The sequence below is a fragment of the Dermochelys coriacea genome, chromosome 6, assembly GCF_009764565.3.
Source record: "Dermochelys coriacea isolate rDerCor1 chromosome 6, rDerCor1.pri.v4, whole genome shotgun sequence".
Classification (NCBI taxonomy): Eukaryota; Metazoa; Chordata; order Testudines; family Dermochelyidae; genus Dermochelys; species Dermochelys coriacea.
In genome coordinates this window covers 101944892-101967623 of record NC_050073.1, presented here as the reverse complement: position 1 = coordinate 101967623, position 22732 = coordinate 101944892, and the positions used below count along the sequence as shown (strand labels likewise).

At 42.1% G+C, this 22732-nt stretch overlaps 1 long non-coding RNA gene across 1 annotated transcript; it reads left to right on the top strand.

Annotated features, from left to right (window-relative positions):
- The first annotated feature begins 13434 nt into the window (after positions 1–13434).
- LOC122460648 lies at positions 13435–21344 on the top strand. The gene is made up of 2 exons (XR_006282092.1): positions 13435–20740; positions 20898–21344. It is a non-coding gene; the product is annotated as an uncharacterized LOC122460648 (long non-coding RNA).
- The last annotated feature ends 1388 nt before the right edge of the window (positions 21345–22732 follow it).

The window sequence follows — 22732 nt, the reverse complement described above, 5'->3', positions numbered from 1 at the left end:
CAAGATCTCTGTCATGCATTCCTACAACTACAATACCCACCTGCTGAAGTGAAGAAACAGATTGACAGAGCCAGAAGAGTACCCAGAAGTCACCTACTACAGGACAGGCCCAACAAAGAAAATAACAGAACACCACTAGCCATCACCTTCAGCCCCCAACTAAAACCTCTCCAACGCATCGTCAAGGATCTACAACCTATCCTGAAGGACGACCCATCATTCTCACAGATCTTGGGAGACAGGCCAGTCCTTGCTTACAGACAGCCCCCCAGTCTGAAGCAAATACTCACCAACAACCACACACCACATAACGAAACCACTAACCCAGGAACCTATCCTTGCAACAAAGCCCGTTGCCAACGCTGTCCACATATCTATTCAGGGGACACCATCATAGGGCCTAATCACATCAGCCACACTATCAGAGGCTCGTTCACCTGCGCATCTACCAATGTGATATATGCCATCATGTGCCAGCAATGCCCCTCTGCCATGTACATTGGCCAAACTGGACAGTCTCTATGTAAAAGAATAAATGGACAAAAATCAGACGTCAAGAATTATAACATTCAAAAACCAATTGGAGAACACTTCAATCTCTCCGGTTACTCGATTACAGACCTGAGGGTGGCTATCCTTTAACAATTAACTTCAAAAACAGACTCCAACGAGAGACTGCTGAATTGGAATTAATTTGCAAACTGGATACAATTAACTTAGGCTTGAATGGAGACTGGGAATGGATGAGTCATTACACAAAGTAAAACTATTTCCCCATGGTATTTCTCCCCCCTACCCCACCCCCCACTGTTCCTCAGATATTCTTGTTAACTGCTGGAAATAGCCTACCTTGCTTGTCACCATGAAAGGTTTTCCTCCTTTCCTCCCCCCCGCTGCTGGTGATGGCTTATCTTAAGTGATCACTCTCCTTACAGTGTGTATGATAAAACCCATTGTTTCATGTTCTCTGTGTGTGTATATCAATCTCCGCTCTCTATTTTCCACCAAATGCATCTGATGAAGTGAGCTGTAGCTCACGAAAGCTTATGCTCAAATAAATTTGTTAGTCTCTAAGGTGCCACAAGTACTCCTTTTCTTTTTGCGAATACAGACTAACACGGCTGCTACTCTGAAACCTAAGGATTAGACTGAGGCAGAAATGCTGTAGTGTGTCATGATGGTGCATCAGGGCCATGTTTTTGATTGCTTTAGCAAGAAGTTATGCTATTTGCAGCCTCCCACTGAAGTAAAACACATCAGTGAGTTGGGCTGCATTCATTTGACAGTTGCGTAGTGATAATGTGAGAAGTACAACAGTTAGATAAAGTAGATAAAAACAATAGTTAGGGTGCCATTTGAATTACAGTTACTGCATGTGGCAGGAATTCCCACAGCTGAAAACATGAAGAAAGGCTGTGAGAATAAGCATATGCGTGAGAAAATCTGATAAGGTTAGAATATTACATGTGAGAGCAAAGGCCTGAGGCGAAGCCCTTACGTTAATCCACAGGTGATAGAAAGTTTAGAGGAAAGAGGCAAAATGTGAGTGCTCATAACTCTAAGCCAAAGGCAGCACGCAAGCTGATTTTCAGTGGCACTTACATTGCGCGGGTCCTGGCCACCGGTCCGGGGGGGCATGGCATTTTCATTTAATTTTAAATGAAGCTTCTTAAACATTTTAAAAACCTTATTTGCTTTACATACAACAATAGTTTAGTTAATTATTAAAGACTTATAAAAAGAGACCTTCTAAAAATGTTAAATGTATTACTGGCACTCAAAATCTTAAATTAGAGTGAATAAATGAAGACTCGGCACACCACTTCTGAAAGATTGCCGACTCCTGCTCTGAGCCATGTAATTAGAGGCCAGTTATGCCACAGAGCTGCTCTGGAATGCTAATCAGAACAGTGGCAATTTGGCTTGTCAAACTGAGAGACTTCAAAAGTATTTTTCTTAATTAAAATAATTTCTTTTAATTTGTTAAACACTTGAAACTCAAATCTGTGTTTCCTGCAAATGTCTTTTTCTCCCATTATGCATATGCACAAAGGTATGTGTGCATACACACATACGCACACTTGTGTTATGGCAGGGGTGCTCACTAGCGCTGGGTAGAAGCTGGCTATTGTGATTCAGCGGAGATCATGCCATCAAGCTTCTTTGAGGGTTTGACTCGAAGCAAAGCTCACAAATGCAGAGTTTCACCTGTTTTCAAACAAAGGCTTAGTCCCAAGTCCCTTGAAGTCAACTGGAAATCTCTGTTGCCATCACTAGGTTTTGGATCAGGCTCTAAAACCATTACAACCTGCAAGAGTAGCACAGATGTAAGATCTGCAGAGATGCAAAACCATAAATCAGCCCAGATTCACATGAAACCAGGCCCCAGTTTGCTAGAATGGTTTGTGAATCTGAAAGAATCAGCGCTGAGTTCCAGGAGTAACAAACCACCAATTCAGAGAGGTTTCACATTGTTTTGGATTACAAAATAGAAGCAGGGCATATCTCTTCTGCTCACAAACTCTGCTCACAAACAGGGAAGGGTCTATGATAACTCAGCCTCACTTGGCTTTGGATTCCTGCCTTCAACCGTTTCTAAATTTAGGCAAGGAGTGCTGTATATCTTTCCACCTGTGCCTACTACAAAGACTATCACTAGCATTTGTTCGTCAAAGAGGTGTACATAAAGCACTGCATGGCTTTTGCAGAGACACCAGGGGGAAAAAATAAACTAAGTCAAATTTTGGATGTCCCAACTTAGACATTGTCTGCTTAAAGCAGACAACAAGGAGGAAATGTATTTTATTGCCAGTACATGCTTTAGTGGGATAAGATATCACCCATGGAAAGCTGAGAAAGCTGTGGCAGAAAGCAGTGACATCAGAATTTCACCCAGGGAGATTTGGGGTTCCTGTCCAGTGCTTGATTCTTAAAGAGCTCACTCCCCAGTGAGAGCTTTGCTACACTAAAAATTCATATAGCATTAGAGCAAGGTACCAGTAGTTGCCCTCTCACTTTTTTTCCAGGGGGTGGAGGGGCAGCAACTTCACCTGCCATCTCCTTCCTACATGCCTACAGAGTTTATAATAAAGAAAAACATCTGCAGGAGCTACCAAGCAGGTTTGCTTGTCCATACTATGAGTATGAGAAGGAAAAGCCTGGTCATAATGCTGCAAATGCAAACAATGACAGAAATCTTGGTAACTATATAAAGGGTTTCAAGCTGCAGTGGCTTTTTCCTTGCAGCAGTTTGATAATCCTGGTGACTGACTTTATTGTTTTGGTTTTTTTTCCTTGACGCTTGCATTGCACTGAAAACCCAATGAGCGCTTTCAGGGCTGTGTGTGAGACTGAGGGCCTAATTCTGAACTCATAGTGGTGTAGCTCAGGAGTAACTCCAATGAAGTCAATGGAGCTGATTCCCTTTGCACCACATGTAGTCATTTAACACTCTGTACAATGCACGTACGAATTGCTACCTGAGTGATATTTTAGCATGTTACATCCACTTTGCACAATGATTGTGAGAAACAGGTCCAATGAAGCTACCCTGCGGTAAAACTACCAGAAGAGCAGAAGCAGGCCATGAGTCAAATACATGGCACTAAAGTCTTCAAACTTGTTCACTAGACATTTGCTGACAAGCCCACTCACTGTTGTTGTTAGTTCAACTTCAGTTAGGAGGAAAATGTCCTTATTTTAAAAATGAAGGTTTTCTTTAAGGCGCGGTGTACATAAAACTTTGATGCCTTTGTTTCCATGGCCACTGAATTTTTTAAATATTGAAGAACTCTGCCTGTCTCCAAGTTGCTCCACCACGCTCTGCAGCGCAGACACACACACTGGGCTCTCCATGCATGCTGAACTTTTGTTATTTCTTGCTTTTGTTCTCCTCGCTCTAAAATGAGACCGGGGAGCGAGGGGCGGGAAGAGAGGGGAGTATATTTTTTGCTCTCTGTGTATGGAAATATCACAGGATGTACTAAATAAATAATAATGATAATACCTTGCTCTTACATAGGGCTTTTCATGGATAGATCTCAAAGTCCATGTGTTAGCTCAACTATACATGTTCCCTGGACTCAGTACGCTTTGCTGTTTACTGACAAACAAAGTTCAATTCATGTATTTTTTTAAACTCGAACTAAGAAATCTCATATTTGTCATCCTCTCCTTTAATAGTCATGTAAGAAAATAATGTGCATGGTCAACAATTCTCTTTATCTTTAATAAATAAAGAAACTAAGAGTGAAATGAATTGCTGTGCTGAAGGCCAGCACCACTTATGCCCAATTTAGGACCTTGAAGTAGGGCTGAAAACAGTATGGCTTATAGAAATTTACTGGGGTTCTAGAGGAATTAACTCTGAAAATCGACAGAATTTAGTAGACTATAATAAACTTTCTATATTTTTAAAAAACTATTCTGTAGGAGAGAATTCTCCATTACATTTTATCAGATCATTCAAAAAAAAAATCACTAAAAGGTTATTCATAGAATTCAAGTCCAGAAGGAACTACTGTATTATCATCATCTAGTCTCACCTGATGGATAACTCAATTTAGCTGGGAATGCTTTCTCATTTAAATTTTACAGGACAATTCCATAAGGAAGAGATATTTCAGAGTAGCAGCAGTGTTAGTCTGTATTTGCAAAAAGAAAAGGAGTACCCGTGGCACCTTAGAGACTAACCAATTTATTTGAGCATAAGCTTTCGTGAGCTACAGCTCACTTCATCGGATGCATTTGGTGGAAAATACAGTGGGGAGATTTATATACACACACAGAGAACATGAAACAATGGGTTTTATCATACACACTGTAAGGAGAGTGATCACTTAAGAGGAGCCATCAGCAGCAGGAGGGGGGGAAAGGAGGGAAACCTTTCATGGTGACAAGCAAGGTAGGCCATTTCCAGCAGTTAACAAGAACATCTGAGGGACAGTGGGGGCTGGAGTGGGGGAAGAAATAACATGGGGAAATAATTTTACTTTGTGTAATGACTCATCCATTCCCAAGTTTGCAAACTGGATACAATTAACTTAGGCTTGAATAGAGACTGAGAATGGATGAGTCAATGCATCTGATGAAGTGAGCTGTAGCTCACAAAAGCTTATGCTCTAATAAATTTGCTAGTGTCTAAGGTGCCACAAGTACTCCTTTTCTTTTTTTTCCTTACAATGTGTATGATAAAACCCATTGTTTCATGTTCTCTGTGTATGTATATAAATCTCCCCACTGTATTTTCCACCAAATACATCCGATGAAGTGAGCTGTAGCTCACGAAAGCTTATGCTCAAATAAATTTGTTAGTCTCTAAGGTGCCACAAGTACTCCTTTTCTTTATAAGGAAGAGACTTTCAGAGAGGGGGAAAGGAAGGAATTTTTAAAAGGTACACTATGTCCAAAAGTATATCTGTGCTGAATACTTCCCCCAGCCTGCTTAGAGAAGCATGAAGACTGTTTCTGATTCAATTTTCATTTTGGTTTTGTGGTGGGGTGCTGAGGTACAGTGTGATTCAGACCAAAAGGTGGATGGGATGTAGATCATTTTGCTTTTATAACTTAGAAAGAAAACAGAAACATAATTCAATGTAATGATGATATGCTCTATCGATGAGTTGATAGTACATCATGCAGCATTCCATTGGATTCAGAGTAGCAGCCATCATTGTTCATCATTCTTCGCAAAAAGAAAAGGAGTACTTGTGGCACCTTAGAGACTAACAAATTTATTTGAGCATAAGCTTTTGTGAGCTACAGCTCACTTCATCGAATGCATTCAGTGGAAAATACAGTGGGAAGATTTATATACATAGAGAACATGAAACAATGGGTGTTACCATACACACTGTAACCTGAGTGATCACTTAAGGTGAGCTATTACCAGCAGGAGAGTGGAGGGGAAAAAAACCTTTTGTAGTGATAATCATTGGAGACCTCTTTGCTCCACACTGAATTCTAATGATATCGCAAGGCTATAAAATTACATTATGGAGGAGTCACAAATGATATAGACAAAGGAGAATATTTGATTATTGTAATATCAAGGTGATCATTAAACTCACAAAAGACTAGAGGGAAAAGAGAAAGAAAAGCCTTCAGTATTATGATGCATCCCTCAAAGAATAATTCATAAGGAAGACAATTTGTATCATTCATAATAGATAGAAGAAGTCTTTGCAACTATAAGCCAATATACTTTTCAAATATGAGAAATAGTCTGATGTGTGGAGGATATTAACAATATCCAAAACAACAACAATAGTTGAAGGCAGATTGTAGAGGAGGCAAAGGGAAAAAACCCAAAGTAGAAGTAAGGATAACCCTTAAAATATTGGCACTAACTGAATTGACTTTCTGGAGCAAGAGAAGAATGGGACATGAAACACACTAGGGTTCAGAAGTATGAGACGTTTGGTAAATAAGGATCCTTCTCTGTTCAGGTCAATAGGACTCTTTCAATTTATTTCAATAGGAGCAAGATTACAACTCATTGGTGAAAGTCACATGGCTTCTGAGTCACTTAAGTCCAAATTAAATAGTGATATGAGTAGTTAAGTAGACTTAAATGATGGCCATTACTTGTGCTGGCCCTCTGCACAGCAGTGAATTTCTCCCCAAGTGACCAGTGAAAGCTTACATATTGCCTCTGTGTTGTGAGCTCCTCCATCATGCATTTGTTGCTGATTCAATGTTTGTTAAATTTGGGCCTAAGTACGATATCAATGATAAGCTTTTAAAAACACCATCGCAATAGCTATAAATAATTAGAGCTGGTTGGAAATTTTCTGACAAAACAGTTTCATAGAAAAATTGACGGTTTGTTGAACTTGACATGTCTTGCAAAAGCACGGCTAATATCAAGAATGTGAATTTCAGCCAGCAGTTCCAGTCTAGGCCAGAATGTTTTGTTTCTGAATCACCATATGTCCATGGCTTTGAAACAATTTTTTTGTTTAGATTTCTGGTTTGCGAAACATTTCAAAACATTTGGGTTTTGTTCTAATTCAGAACGAAACTAAATTCTGAAAACTCAAAATTTCTCCCAATAAAAATTCTTGAGTTTTAACCAGCTCTATAAACAGTGTGCATGGAAAAAGACCATGAGTATCTAAAAAGCTGCTTGCTTAGCTAGAGAAGTGATATCACTAGAGGGCATAAAAATGTAGATCTCTGAGAAGTTACTGTGGATAAGAAAAATGTCATTTAGACTCAATTGGACGTTTTGATATGATTAAGGAATAACAAATTAAGAAGATGCAAAAACAGAAAAATTCAGTCAGTGTTAATTTAGATCAAAGGAAAAATAAGATGTCAATTGACAGAAAAATCCAGTTGAGGAACATGGCAGAAAATAGTATGAAAACTAAGCCAGCCTCTTGCAGTCCTTTTTCCAGATTGCTCTAATTAAGTAAGCCATCCGCTGTTTGCAATTAACTTGAAATTACTGGGGCAGTTACTGCTTCAGCTCATTTGCAGTGCAGGTTACTCCAATTCCCAATCCAAGGCTGGATATGGTTTGGTATAATACAATGCCTATATTCAGCCAGGGCTGTAAAGTGGTTTACTGATAAGTCCTTTCTCTGCATGAGATGTGACAAATGATGTTTGCTTAGGAAGGGCTTGGATACCCTCTTGCTCTCTGCTTTGTATTAGTTACCCCATGAAAAGACATTATGTTGCAATGAGAATTAAAAAATCCTTTGTTAACTGAACATCTGCGCACTGTTCTTTGGACTGTCTAACAGAACTGCTGCTTTATAAACAGGAATGTTTTCAGGAATGGAAAGTAGGCAGGTTGGCTCAAGCTGCAAGGGAATACATATAGCAGGAATGGCACTGGGCAAGTGTCAGCTTTGGGGCTATTCACTCCACGATGCAAACAAGGCAGCTGTGCAAAAATCACAGTGAGTTCATGTGCACATTTTCTTTGGTTCTTGTGTGTTTGCAGCCTTTGTATTTCATTTGGAGTACCTGGGTTCAAATGAGCTCCAAACTCAACACACAACCCTGTCAATGCTGCCAACCTTCACCTGGTTTTGTGGGCTTTTTAAAAAAACATAACATTGCCAAGGTTTTGGTGTAAAATATGTTGATTGATCAGCTCATGTTCATTGGACAAACCTTTTCCAAGTTTCAAGTTCATCATTAAACCAAGCAAGTTTCATGTGGTTTGGCCAATCTAACAGCGCAATTGAGTGCTAGAAGTGGTAGCTGTTCCTGCTTTCTGCAGTTTCCTTACTTTTACCCTCCCATCCTCCTTGAGAGTCTGCTCTTAAACATAGAGAAACCACAGTATCATCTTCTGGCAGCCTACAATATATTGCATTCAAACAACACCATCAAATGGTTTATTTAACATAGACACTATCACTTTCTTCCAAAATCTATTAACTTCTTGCATGGGATTATAAGAAAAATGTTCAAGCTAATCAAAGAAATTCCAGGAGGTTTCTGCATCTGTCACCCTGGAGAAAAGCAAATGCCAGGAAGATAACCCCTCCTTAGCCATAAAACCATGTTTATTATCCCAACGGTGTTACAAAAACTCAGGAAAGCTGCATTTTAAACTTTACCTTGCTTTAACTTTATACTGTTTTCTTTTGTGCTATGTTTAAAAGATGTACTGGTTATTAAAATGGGTGTTTTGTACAAAATATTTAATTGCTACAACAAAGAGGTTGTAACTCTAAGGAGCTTGGGTCAACAGACAAACCAAAAAAATGCCTTATCTAGAACAGACACCTCCCTCTCGTTTGGTACAAATGTAATCCTACTGTTAGGAATACAAAGCATGCAAAACAGTCATGACTGAAATAAAGATCTGATCAAGTTGGATAAATTGTGACGATGTTCTTTATGCAGTATACTTTAAAAAGGAAGGCAGGAAACAGGAAAGTCTTATCAGAGCAATAGATCTAGGTGGTAAAATGGACTATGCCATTCCCCTCTGCCCCCTTTTCTTTTATAGAAAAACCTGTGCTTGTGTCTTTAAAACTCCAGGGAAAAATGTGTAATAGGAAATATTTTAAACCTTTTATTTATTTCTTAAATGTTGAAATGGCAAACCCCTTTGCATACTTGCAAATATCTTAACTAAATGCAAAGCTCCTAATATGATTTCCTAATATGATTGCTATGCAAATGGTTAAAAAAATTATGTACCAGCATGGAATCTAATGACCTTGCTAACCACGTTACTAATGTAAGAAGCTATTTAAGTATAGATTATTTATATTAACGGGACATTAATTATTGCCAGTGCTCAATCAATTCCCTCAGTCAGCTCAGGAAAACAGGAATCATATTTCCAAACATTGTTATGAAGAATCAACAGCTTCTTTAATAACTAATATGCTAAAGATACTCTAAGAATTATTTAATTTTAAAAATACTTTTTTGAGAACTGTAAGGCGGTTGCGGTTCTCTCCCTGCCCTCTCACTGCAATGCTCCTATAGCAACTCTGTTCAGTGGGGGAATTAGGCGACAGTTTATAGGTCCACACCTGCAGTCCAGGCCGGGCAGCAATTGAGTCTGTGAGCCCTGTCTCTGAGCCAGAGCGGGACAGCACACAGTTAATGCTTCTGGCCTGCAGTCGGACAGTGTCTCAATCAGGGCAGCAGCATAATCAGTTAAGGGCTCTGGCATGCAGTCAGGCAGAGCAGTAGGGCATCTCTCTGCCCGGGGCCCTCAATCAGGGCAGGGCAGCAATCAGGTAATGGCTCTGGCCTACAGTCAGGTAGAGCAACACAGCAGTCTGGGGGGGGATTAGTTCTTTGGCGAGAGAGCCAGCCAAACCGTCTGGCGTCTTAGCCTGGGCAGGCACCAGACCAATGCAGGCCTCCTGGCCTAAAGGTGGGGAGGCTACCACTCCCAAGAGTAGCGTGGCAGGGAGTAGGGGGACACAGGCCCACCCACTCCACTGCGTTCCAGCCCAGGGCCCAAACAGTGGCGGAGTGGTCCGCCACTGGGTCAGTGGGGAAATCTGGCCGCAACACGCTGGTCAACTTGCAGTTTGTAACACAGCCAAACCCTATTTGGCTTTTTTGGGCTCCTTCCTACACTCCCAGTCAGGAGATACCTGGATTCCAGGGTTGTCATTTGCCTTGCTGGGGTAGACAGCTAGTGGCAGCCCCAACAGCTCCTCTGTGTCCCTAGTGTCTGGCAACTCCAGCAGTCCCTCCGGGTCTCTGGCAGTGTAGCGGCCTCCATCAGGTCCGGCTCCAGAAGCAGGGTGAAGACATCCTGCTCCTCTGGCAGCTCTGGCCCAACTGAGCTGGAGGGCCAGCCTTTTATATTTCCGGTTCCTGCCCCGCCTCTGCTTCTGGCGAGGTAGCCGTGAGTATCCTGGTTCTGCCCACCAGGGGCGGTCACAGTTCTCTCCCAGTCCGTAAGGGAGGGAGACCACGCCCTCTTGCTACACCCACCCCGCTCAAGTCCAGCCCCCACTCTCCGGATCTGGTATGGTCCCACTCCCCCAGCCGGGAGAAACCATCCACATTTGCATTCTCCTTACCTGCCCTATGTTGTATGGTAAATGCAAACAGTTGAAGGGCAAGGTACCACTTCATTAGCCTTGAGTTAGTGTGTTTTATGGTCTGGAGCCACTTGAGGGGGGCATGATCCATGACCACAATGAAGGAGTCCCCCAGGAGGTAATACCGAAGGCCTTCACAGCCCATTTAACTGCCAGGGCCTCCTTCTCCATGGTTGAATAGTAGGGGGGGAATAGTTGCATACTCAGGGGAAGAGCTTCCTACTAATGTAAAGGACAGGGTGTTCCTCTCCTTTGAGGGTCTGAGAGAGGACAGGCCCGAGTCTCACTGCCGAGGTATTGGTCTGGACCACAACCCTATGAGAGAAATCGGTGCTATAAAGCACTGGTTCATGGCAGAGATGATCCTTTAATGTCTTGAATGCTTTGGCACACTCGAGGGACCAGTTGACATATTGCGACTGGTTCTTTGTTAGGAGTTCCGTTGGTGGGTGGCAATCGAGGCGAAGTTGGGGATGAAGTGGCAGTAGTAGCCCACCAGCCCCAGAAATCATCTCACTTGTTTCTTTGTGGTCAAAGGAAGGTGTTCTTGAATGGCTTGGACCTTCCCAACTGGGGACGCACCTTCCCCTGTCCCAGGATGTACACCAAGTAGGTGGTCTTTTGGTAGCTGATACGGCACTTCTTGGGGTTGGCCGTCAGTCCCGTGGCTCAGAGGGTTCATAGAACAGCCGCCACCTAGTTCAGGTGCTCCTCCCAGTGATGGCTGTGGATCACTACATCATCCAGGTAGGGGGCGGCGTACTCCAAGTGTGACTGCAGTAGGCGATCCATCAGCCACTGGAAGGTTGCGGGGGACCCATGGCATGGAGTCCGAAAGGCAGGTGGGTAAACTGGTAGAGCCTGCTGTGGGTAGTGAAGACCGACTTCTTCTTCAAGCTTAGATCCAGCGGTATCTGCCAGTATCCCTTCATCAAGTCCAGCATGGTAATATAGCGTAGTTCCCCTAAACAGTCGAGTAGTTCATCTACCCAGGGTATTGGGTATGCGTCAAACTAAGAAATTGTATTAACTCTCTGGAAATCAATACAGAATCACTGGGTCCCATCGGGCTTAGGGACAAGCACAATGCAGCTGTGCCACCCACTTTGCAATCATTCTATTATCCCTATCTCCAGCATCGCATGCACTTCTTGCTCCACCACATCCTGCAGGCAGTGAGGGAGGGGTCGGGGATTTCCCTGAACTACCTCTCCAGGGCAGGGGGTGGGGGTTGTCCGGATGACGAACTCGGCTAGCAGGGTCTGTCCTGGTATCGCTGTGAATGTCTGGGGGAAGGCCTTCATCAGACATCTTGCTTGTTTTTGCTGCTCAGGGGTGAGGGTTTCCCCAAGAAGGGGTTCCTCCTCTTCTGCCAGAGTGGGAATCTGAGGTGCTAGTTCTGGGTCGGGGAGATATGAGTTTATTAGCAGACCCTCCCATCCACCCCAGGCCTTCAAGAGGTTTACATGATAGACGGGGGGCTTCTTCCATCGCTCCGGTTGGCGGACCTCATAAGTAATGTGGCCAACTTGGCAGATGATTTTGTAGGGGCCTTGCCACTGGGCTAGCAGCTTTGACTCCTCAGAGGGGAGCAACACAAGGACACTGTCCCCGGGTTCAAAGGTCCGTGTTTGGGCCCCTGGTAGGTTTGGGCTTGGGCCCCCACAGCAGCCTGCAAGTTTTCCTTCCAGCAGCTCCCATTGACTTGGAGCAGCAAACCGCCACTGGGAGCAGCAATCGGCCGAACCTGCGGATGCGGCAGATAAACAAACTGGCCTGGCCCGCCAGGGGCTTTCCCTGCACAAGCGGCGGAACAAGTTTGGGAACCACTGATGTAGAGAAATGGGAAATCAGCTGATCTAAAGTATTTAGAATTTCAAAATATACCTCTGAATTTTGTTGTAAATTATCATCTGTAAGAAAAAAAACATGGTCAGAACTGTCCTTAATTGTCTCTGTTGTTGGCAGCTTCAGCAGAGAGGCCAAGGACTGAATGGGCAGGAAGACTGAAGAATTTGCCTCTGCAGACATAATCACTTTGGGTAAAGGCTAAGTCATGTTGATGGAACAGCTGCCAAGGTACCTGTTTTATAGTGTGAGTTAGATGAGTTCATCTTCCAGCACTGTCAGTCTGCTGCCTTTTACAACTGCTGCAGATTTGTTTAAAACACCAATTCAAAACAGAAAGCATGGTCTCAATCTGCCCTGAAAGATTTCTTTTTAATTAAATGGCTAATAGTCCATTCATAAAGAAAAGGAGTACTTGTGGCACCTTAGAGACTAACAAATTTATTTGAGCATAAGCTTTCGTGAGCTACAGCTCACTTCATCGGATGCATGAAGCTCACGAAAGCTTATGCTCAAATAAATTTGTTAGTCTCTAAGGTGCCACAAGTACTTCTTTTCTTTTTGCGAATACAGACTAACACTGCTGCTACTCTGAAACCTGTCATTCATAAAGAGGCACTTCAGCAACTGCATACATGCAGTAGGAAAGGTAGAACACATTGCAGCTTCTGCAGTAAGCTCAACTCGTAACAACAAAGAAATCTGCGATGTGTTTTTTATTCTATGAGATGCAGAAATCCTAAGTGTAGCAATGAGTAGAGTGGCTGACTACCAGAGCTTTAAAGGCAAGTCTTTCTTGATTTTCTTGTGATTCTCTCCACAGAAGATGTTAATTTAAAGGACACTGTCCTCATCTCAGATTAAGCAGGTTGTGGAGCTTAAGAATATTTATAATACTGACACTAACAAACTAAACTGGTGTATGCTAGTCAGACCTGACAGACCTTACAATGTAAATGGATTGCTGCTTTCCTCCTTGACTATTGAGAATTCTCACAGCTACTTGTAATTAGTCTTCACACAATACATACCTTTGTTTGTTTGTTTTTATTTCAAATTTTCCACACATTTGTAAAAATTCAAATTCAACCAGATTTCCACAATGGCAACAGCTGAATGAACTATGATTAGGCATTACCTGCTGAAATGTAGTGAATCTAGTCCATTGACTGACATAATTCACTCCAGTGTTAGAGATTCATACTAACTGTGCCTGATAGGTACCAGCTGATCCGGGTTTTTATGAGTTTTAGCCAAATTTACCATCCATACAGATTTGTGAGCTTTGGGTTGCAGATTCATCTAACCCAACAAAATTAAGACAAATATTTATTTGAAACCATGTAAAGTGAGTTTCATAGCACTCCTTTCTGCCCTCCTCTCAACAGGGTTGGACTTTCTCTTATCCATCTGTTGGAGGACCATGAAATCACCCTTCTAACTGCCCTGTCAGTAATTCCCCTTAAGAGAAGATGGCTTGGCCACTTTCTACTTCATCTTGCCTCTTCAGAGAATGTCTACACTGCAATCAAAAGCCTGTGGCTGGCTCATGCTAGCTGACTTGAGCTCACAGGGCTCAGGTTGTGGGGCTCTTTAACTGCAGCATAGATGTTCGAAGTCGGGCTAGAACCCGGGGTCTAGGACTATGGGAGGGTTCAGAGGCTCAGACTGTAGCCCAATCCCAAACATCTATACTGTAATTAATCAACCCTGTAGCCTGAGCCCCGTGAGCCTGAGTCAGCTGGCATGGGCCAGCCACAGGTGTCTAACTGGAATGTAGACGTACCTTTAGAGGCCAGCCAATAGGTCTGCTCCCCCATCAAGTATCATCGGGAAGTCAGAGAGCTACTCCTGCCCCATTCTGTAACACTAAGAACAGGACATGCTTCTTTAACAGTGCTTCTGACATAGTTCAAAGCCCTTTATCTCACGCCTGGGATAAGAGACCCAAGAGTGCATCACCAGATTACGTAGTCCTCAAAATGGCAATATCTATAGTGAGGCAAAAGATCTTGAGAAGTGGTAACAGCATTGCAGGAGGAGCATATCCGAGCCCTGATACTGCAGAATGGATTTTAAGGGTTGCAAGCCGGATTCCTGTTACATTGAACATAGGGTTGGTGGATAAGGCTAACCAACCTTTCAGACAGCGGGAGGAAATGATCATCTAGCTGAGTTGTTGGGTGGGGATATAAGTGTGTATACCTGTATATACCTATAACAGACCAGATAGAAAGTGTGAAAAATTGGTACACTTTTTTTTCAGGGAGGGGGATATAGTTGCCTATATAAGACAAAGCCCCTAATATCAGGATGACCCTGATATATCAGGATGTCTGGTCACCCTAATCTGTTATCTGTATCGATCTACAGCCTTTGTTCTTGGTATTTTGTGTAACAAAGAGTGGGGTATTTATTTTAAATTATGTTATTTTATTTTTAATAAATTCTCAGAGGTTAACAAGTAATGGAAATCTGTAAATTATAGGTGATTATTAATATACTGATATACTCAATTTTAATTATAATCCAATCCCTTTCAAGTTAAATGAGAGAATGAAATAAAAATCATCCTGTTGTGGTCAATTTCAAGAACTTTATCAAGAAAAAGCACAAATTTAATCTTACATTAACAAATTTTGTTATTCTCATCATAGTAAAAAGAGTAAACAAGTAATAAGTAAATACATAGTGAAGCCAGTTAAATAACTAGGAAATGAATGTAGCAGAAGTTTAAAAGAACATTTTTCTGTTTACTATACCAGTAAGGATTACAATAAATTATGAAAAATCCAATTAGACACAGAACAGTTTTCAAATTTTGTATCTGTACAGATAAATCCACATTTCAAGAACAATTCATTACAAGAATAAAGTTTTTGTAAACCAACCCATACAATATAAAACAGTACAGTGAAGCCCCTTCAAAGCAAACTAAGCAGAGAAAGAAGTAGCAGAGAGAAAGAACATGAGCATTATATTGTGAAAGATACTTAATACAAATGATACCAATACCAAAGGACTCTTGAGAAAGCCTGTGCCTTAAATAGGATTAAAAGGAAGGTTTAGCTTCCTAAAACAATAAGAGTTTGGGTGAAGCTTGGACAACATCAGTGGAATTAGTCTGAATTTTTGCAAAAATTCTGCAAGTGGTAATTGAAATGAAAAGCTAACCAAAATTGAAAAAAATAAATACAGTAAATGTAATAAATACATTTGCAAACTAGGTAACAAAGCTAGCTCTTTGACCTATTTACATCACCTACAAACTCTATTGAGATTTTGCACCCAGTTAAGGGCTTGGCAACTTCAGAATTGAAGCAAGTCTTCACTTGATTAAGTTCAGACACTCCTCAAGCAAGCAGTGAAATGGAAGGAGAAGGCAAGTTACAAATTTGCTATATTATACACCCCTCTGCCCCATCTATCAAAATTCTCAGATTTTCTATTACCCATTCATTTAAAAATACATTGATTTCTTTTTAAATAACAAAGATTTTAGAGATATAAAAGAGATTTAAGGCCCCAGTCCTGCAAGCTATTCTGCACAGGCAGACCCATTTTATCAGCAAGGAACTTTAGTCAAGCCAATAGGGGCTCACAAGACGGAAGGGTTCTGTCTGCATGGACCAGCTTGCAGCATTGGGGTTGTAGGCATTCTTGTGAAGGGAGGAGCCTAATAACCCAGTATGAATTTTAGGCTTTGATCCTGCAAACAGTTTAATTTTACTCATATGAATAATCCCACTGACATCAAAGAGACTACTTGTGTGAGTAAAATTATGCACATAGTTTAGCTGTCTGCTTCCACTGATTCCAGTGGCAGCAGGATCAGTTTGTGTTTGAAGGAGCCTAGAAGGGTTCTTTCACTGCCTCACTATTAAACTTTTTTTCAGTTCTGTCAGAAAAGTTCCAAGCAAGTTCCTACATCCATGGTCTTTGGTCAGAAGTTGATTTAGGAATGATCACATATCATTTGCTGGAATGGAATTGAAAGAGGGTCCACATGGATCAGGCTCCAGGTTAAATCTCTGAATGGCCCAATCAGTGCCCTACTCCCCCAAAAGGCACCAGAGACTCCAAGGTGCTGGAGGAGCTCCCAGCTATCCCTCTGTGAGTGTCTCCCTCCCTTGTTGCTGGGGCTGTCCCACTTCGCTTCTGGGCCCATGATGTTCCCCCACGTGTTGAAGCAGGTGGATGGCCTTTAGGAATGTTCATACATCTGCTTCAATGAACACCTGAGGGCAAAAGAGATCCCAGGGTTTTAAATATCTGTGGCTTAGGAGCCGCTAAGGTCGGGGATCATCTTTTTGTTCAGTGTTTGCAGAACTTCCAGCACAACGAGGGCCTGGTTTATGACTAGGGCTCTGAGGCACAACACTAATTCAAAAAATAAATTATAATAACAGGACTCCAGAAGTATTTCAATTCAGGTTATTTTTCTTTAACTGAATGATACATTAGCCTTTTCTGCCCCCATGTCAACCTGAAGAACAGCCAAGAGGAAAAGAGTTAATAGATAGCAATATCTAAATCAAAACTGGCCCATCATTACTTTTGGAAGAGGCAAAATTAAACACACTGTAAAATGGAACTGTAGGAAAATATTTAGGGACAGGTCCACATACCAAATGATGACATACAAAGACATGTCTTATTTCACTACATCACAAAAAGCTTGTTTATTGAAAAGTCACCCAAAGAGACTGACATGATTGTTTCATTGGATTTGAGTGCCTGGTACAGTTTAAATCCATGATGATGGTTTTATCATAATGCCATATACTGATGTAAGGTCAGTACTGCATCTTTGGCTCTATTATGGAAAAGGGTCCCATAGAATCTGTCTGAACTATTTGTGCTACCCACGCTGATTATAGCACAATGAAACACAATAAAGCATGAACAGTCTATTCAGTAGCTTTCTCGTGATATTTTTTAAAGTATCACTTTGCCAGACACCTGGAAAAAAAAGTCAAGATGACACTATATTAGACTTTGGAAGAAAGTCTCCGTATTCCTGGGGCTCTGGATTCTCCTACTCTATTGGAGCCAGATTGGACTACACAATATTACCCCAACCTTTAACAGAAAGGGTTCTCTCCATGTCAAGAAAAAAATGCTATAAACAATTTAATATAAGCAAATTACTGTATAAGTCCAACATTAGCTGTGAACATTTGCATTTCCAGGGCTTGATAGAATATTTAAATGCAATATGCTATTGGTCAATATTCAACAGTATTATATCGATCAGTATTCAACATCCAAAAACATTTAGTCCTGGCTGCTAGAGTTCTGGTTCTTATTGGAGATAACATGGGCCACAAATACCCTGACATGTGAGCTCCAAACACCTGCTCTGACCACAGATACACTGAGGAGTATGATTTCATATTGGGTAAAATTCTGGCCCCACTGATGCCAATGGGAGTTTAGACATTGGCATCAACACAGACATGCATTATTCTTAGACAAACTCTTACTTCATCAGGAATTTTATCCTCAGAACCCTTTAAACTGAATTGCTTGATGGGAAGCTCTTTGAATCAGTGGCTGTGTCTTCTTTTGTGTATGTACAGTGCCTAGCACATTGTTAATGCTACCAGAAACAAACAAATAATAACAACAACAATGTGGGTATGCATAAGATTTTTCCACTTTGTGGGATGCTGCCCTTAGTGCTACACCATCAGCATCCTTCTCCCGCTCCACCCCCCGTTTTCTATTAGTAATCATAATACCCTAGTTCCAGTTGCAGAATTACATGAGGACTGGGTTTCATAGAATCATAGAATATCAGGGTTGGAAGGGACCTCAGGAGGTCATCTAGTCCAACCCCCTGCTCAAAGCAGAACCAATCCCCAACTAAATCAGCCCAGCCAGGGCTTTGTCAAGCCTGACCTTAAAAACCTCAAAGGAAGGAGATTCCACCACCTCCCTAAATAATCCATTCCAGTGCTTCACCAGCCTCCTAGTGAAAAAGTTTTTCCTAATATTCAACCTAAACCTCCTCCACTGCAACTTGAGACCATTACTCCTTGTTCTGTCATCTGCTACCACTGAGAACAGTCTAGATCCATCCTCTTTGGAATCCCCTTTCAGGTAGTTGAAAGCAGCTATCAAATCCCCCCTCATTCTTCTCTTCCGCAGACTAAACAATCCCAGTTCCCTCAGCCTCTCCTCATAAGTCATGTGTTCCAGTCCCCTAATCATTTTTGTTGCCCTCTGCTGGACGCTTTCCAATTTTTCCACATCCTTCTTGTACTGTGGGGCCCAAAACTGGACACAGTACTCCAGATGAGGCCTCACCAATGTCGAATAGAGGGGAACGATCACGTCCCTCGATCTGCTGCCAATGCCCCTACTTATACAGCCCAAAATGCCGTTAGCCTTCTTGGCAGCAAGGGCACACTGTTGACTCATATCCAGCTTCTCGTCCACTGTAACCCCTAAGTCCTTTTCTGCAGAACTGCTGCCTAGCCATTTGGTCCCTAGTCTGTGGCGGTACATGGGATTCTTCCGTCCTAAGTGCAGGACTCCGCACTTGTCTTTGTTGAACCTCATCAGATTTCTTTTGGCCCAATCCTCTAATTTGTCTAGGTCCCCCTGTATCCTATCCCTACCCTGCAGCATATCTACCATTCCTCCCAGTTTAGTGTCATCTGCAAGCTTGCTGAGGGTGCAGTCCATGCCATCCTCCAAATCATTAATGAAGACATTGAACAAAACCGGCCCCAGGACCGATCTTTGGAGCACTCCACTTGATACCAGGTACTAACTAGACATGGAGCCTTTGATCACAACCCCTTGAGCCTGACGATCTACCCAGCTTTCAGTCCATTAATCCAGCCCATACTTCTTTAACTTGCTGGCAAGAATACTGTGGGAGACTGTAACAAAAGCTTTGCTAAAGTCAAGGAATAACATGTCCACTGCTTTCCCCTTATACACAGAGGAGGCTGGTTACTAAAAGCTGGCTAGGTAGGAACTTGCACTTGTGGGTGCCAGCCTGCTGATAAAGGCTAAGCTTCTATTGACTCAGGCAGCAGGCATGTTTAAGCTGCACAAATATTGATGAGCATAGATGCTATAAATGGGAAGATGTAGAAAGGTAAGCCTGGCTTGACATAAGTAATTAAATATGGGGGAAACTTCATGTCTTGGAAGACAAGATTAGAGAGGGAAATTGATTAGCAGACTGAAGATGAAATATTTGTGGTAACTATGATAATAAATGGGTCAGTAGGCTAAGAGATAATGTCTGAGCTAGCTCAGATAACAGGGGGAACACCCAAGGAATCATTTACTATGAACAAGATAACAATGGACAAGATAAGTCAGGAATGTGAAGATGCGGTAAAGAGTAGGCTAAGCAAGGACAAGGCATGAAGAGCGCATGCTGTCCAGGGATGGTTCCTATACAGTAACCAAGCCAACTAAATATGCATGATGCAATGTATAGTAAATGCAATGAGAAGTGTAAATGTATAAAAAGGTTTCTGTGTAACTTTAGATCAGTGATGTACCCTGCATCCGCCCCTGGCTTTTGAGTCTGATCAACTCAGCACAGTGTTGCTGTGCCAAATACAGATAACCGAGTGACAAAGTTTGGAGTTGAACTAAGTTCTTGGGAAGCTGAGTGGAAAGAGGTCTCAAAGGGAGTCGCAACATCGTGGTGCCATGACCCAGAGGCACCCAGTGTATTGTCTGGCTTGCGGAAATATTGGGTTGTTTTGTATGGCCCTTGGTAACTAACACTTACCTATGGGAAGGGAAGATGCTCTTGCTTCCCTGGACTTTCTCTAGCAGTATTTGGAAGGTCTGCAAAATTGAGAGACGGGATGAAGACTATTTCTGGGTCCCAATCAACTGAATGGGCTGATTGGGAATTAACTCATGTACCCCAAAGGGAGATTTTCAAAAAGTGCCAATGGGGGAAGATAAAATAAGGGAATTGTGTCATGTTGTGTTCGATTTGTTATAGCCAGATACTTTAGAGGAAGGTGCATTTGAAATAAAACAGTCAAGGGAGACTGTATGGCCTAAAGGACTGTGCCCTGGACAGGGAACTGTGAGACCTCAGTTCTAGCCCTGGCTCTTCCCCTGGGCTGCTGGATGATGTTGGGCAAATTGTTTCAGCTCTCAGAGACTTAGTTATACTTCCTCTGTAAAATGAGAAAAAGGATTCTGACCTCCCTTATAAAGCATTTTGAGAGCTACCACTGTAAAGTTCTATATAACAGCTGGTGGTGTTAGCATTATGCAAATAATGCTTCCTCATTAACTATTTATGGATAAGAGATCTGTCTTTTATATAATTTTCTATTGTTATTCATATCCCTTTATAGGTTTCAGAGTAGCAGCCATGTTAGTCTGTATTCGCAAAAAGAAAAGGAGTACTTGTGCATCCGATGAAGTGAGCTGTAGCTCACGAAAGCTTATGCTCAAATAAATTTGTTAGTCTCTAAGGTGCCACAAGTACTCCTTTTCTTTATCCCTTTATAGACATCATAGGGCTTTACATAATAAATCTTTCCTCAAACATTTTGCCAAAATTGGAAGCCTTTTTTACTGTTTCTGTACCTGAAGACTACCACCCCCCACCATGCCAGCCACACCACCTTGCATAGTAAGTATAGGACAGATCTAACAAAGAAGGCCTTTTGGGATTTTCTGACTTTGTTAAGCCTTCCAGATGATGAGCGAACAAGGTTGTGCTCATGCTAAAGGGCTAGTTGCCTTGGCAACAACATCTTGAACATGTTCATGAACTTCAAGGTAAACCTGTCTTTGCAGCTGGACCCTGCAATATGCTATAGAGACCTAGTGTGCTCAAAGGCTTTTCTGTTACAAGCAGATTTTATAATTTAGGGGAGTCTTCCTGGCTAAGTGTTATGATAGTTCCCAAAATGAGTGACTGCAATAGCAAGATCAGGAGAAAAAGAATTAACATAAGAGGAAAAAAACATCAGTTTAAAGGGGCCTAAATCCCAAGCCATTCAGACGTAAATGTTTTCTTCCCTTCCACTGAATATTCAGCAGCAAGCAGCTCTTATGTGATAGGCCTCAAATACCATAGCTTGTGGGTTAGTTTTGACTGAAGTCAATTATGCTTGTCAAATCACTGGTCTATTGTGTAAGCCTGTCAGGTTTGTTTTGGCTTCTTTCAGCCAATGCAGACATGACAGACACACACAACCCATCAGAAAATTGACTAGGATAATTGACACCCTCAAAATAACCTACCTGTTGTCACAGGCCAAGCCTAAATACTCTGGAATAGGCTGGGACCACATAAAAATGTCATCCACTTCATTCTGCGAAGGCGTATATCACTCTTGATATGGAAGGGTAGATTCTTGGCCTCACTCTATCCGCTTTGTGACTTTCAGGCAGCACAAAGAGAGCACAGCTGTTGGGGATTCCTGATGTGTGTGGGAGTCCTCAGTCAACACAGAATCAGCATGGTTGCCTCCTACACCATCTCACCCTGTAGCCGTTGGTGCAGGGGCTATGTCAGATGCAGGGAGGGATGAGAGAGGTGGGCATGAGGAGCTCAATGTACTCCAGCAAGGTCCAGCTAGGGGACCATGAAAGCTGGCATGGTTTAAAGCAGACACCAGGATGCTCCAACCTGTGTAGGATGTGCCCAAGGCTGGGGCTAAGGAGGGACAACCCCTCATCTTCCATGCCCAGCATAAATTCTCCTATGCTTTTCCTGTGGTGACTAAGCAAGGTACACATAGCTGAGTCTTGATCCCTGGCCACAGTTGTTAGTGCCAGCAACAGGGAAAAGTGCTTCCCTCGGGAGTCTCAACAACAGAAATAGGGAGGAGCTGCTGTACACGATATCCCCCTGGGATGTCCAGCTCTTGTGTGAACAGAGATCAGAGTAAATGAATTGGGAGCACAGGAACAGAATGCTAGTTAACAAAGCTCTGAATTCTGCATGGGACTTTATACAACTAGGGGAAACACAGGATGCCCTTTATCTTCTCTAGCATTAGTGAGATGAAATTCAGTTCCAGATATCAAAACCCCAAAGCTCAGAAGTGTTTCTATCTGGGGTTTTGATTTTGGCCAATTCTTTTTATTAACAAAAATTATATTTTTTTAACAAAATGTCATTTTCCAGATCTACTTCTGTGATTAACCACAAGAAACTCAGTAAAATTATACTTGCTGGGACATGGTGTGAAAAGCAGAGCTGTGTTAAATTAATAGTTGCTAGCTCCCTGCAGGACAATGCAAAGAGGATATTAAGAATTGAATAATGAATGGCAGGATATTAAACAGGAGGCTGTTAATAACAGAGAATATATAGTGGCTCACTGAACAAA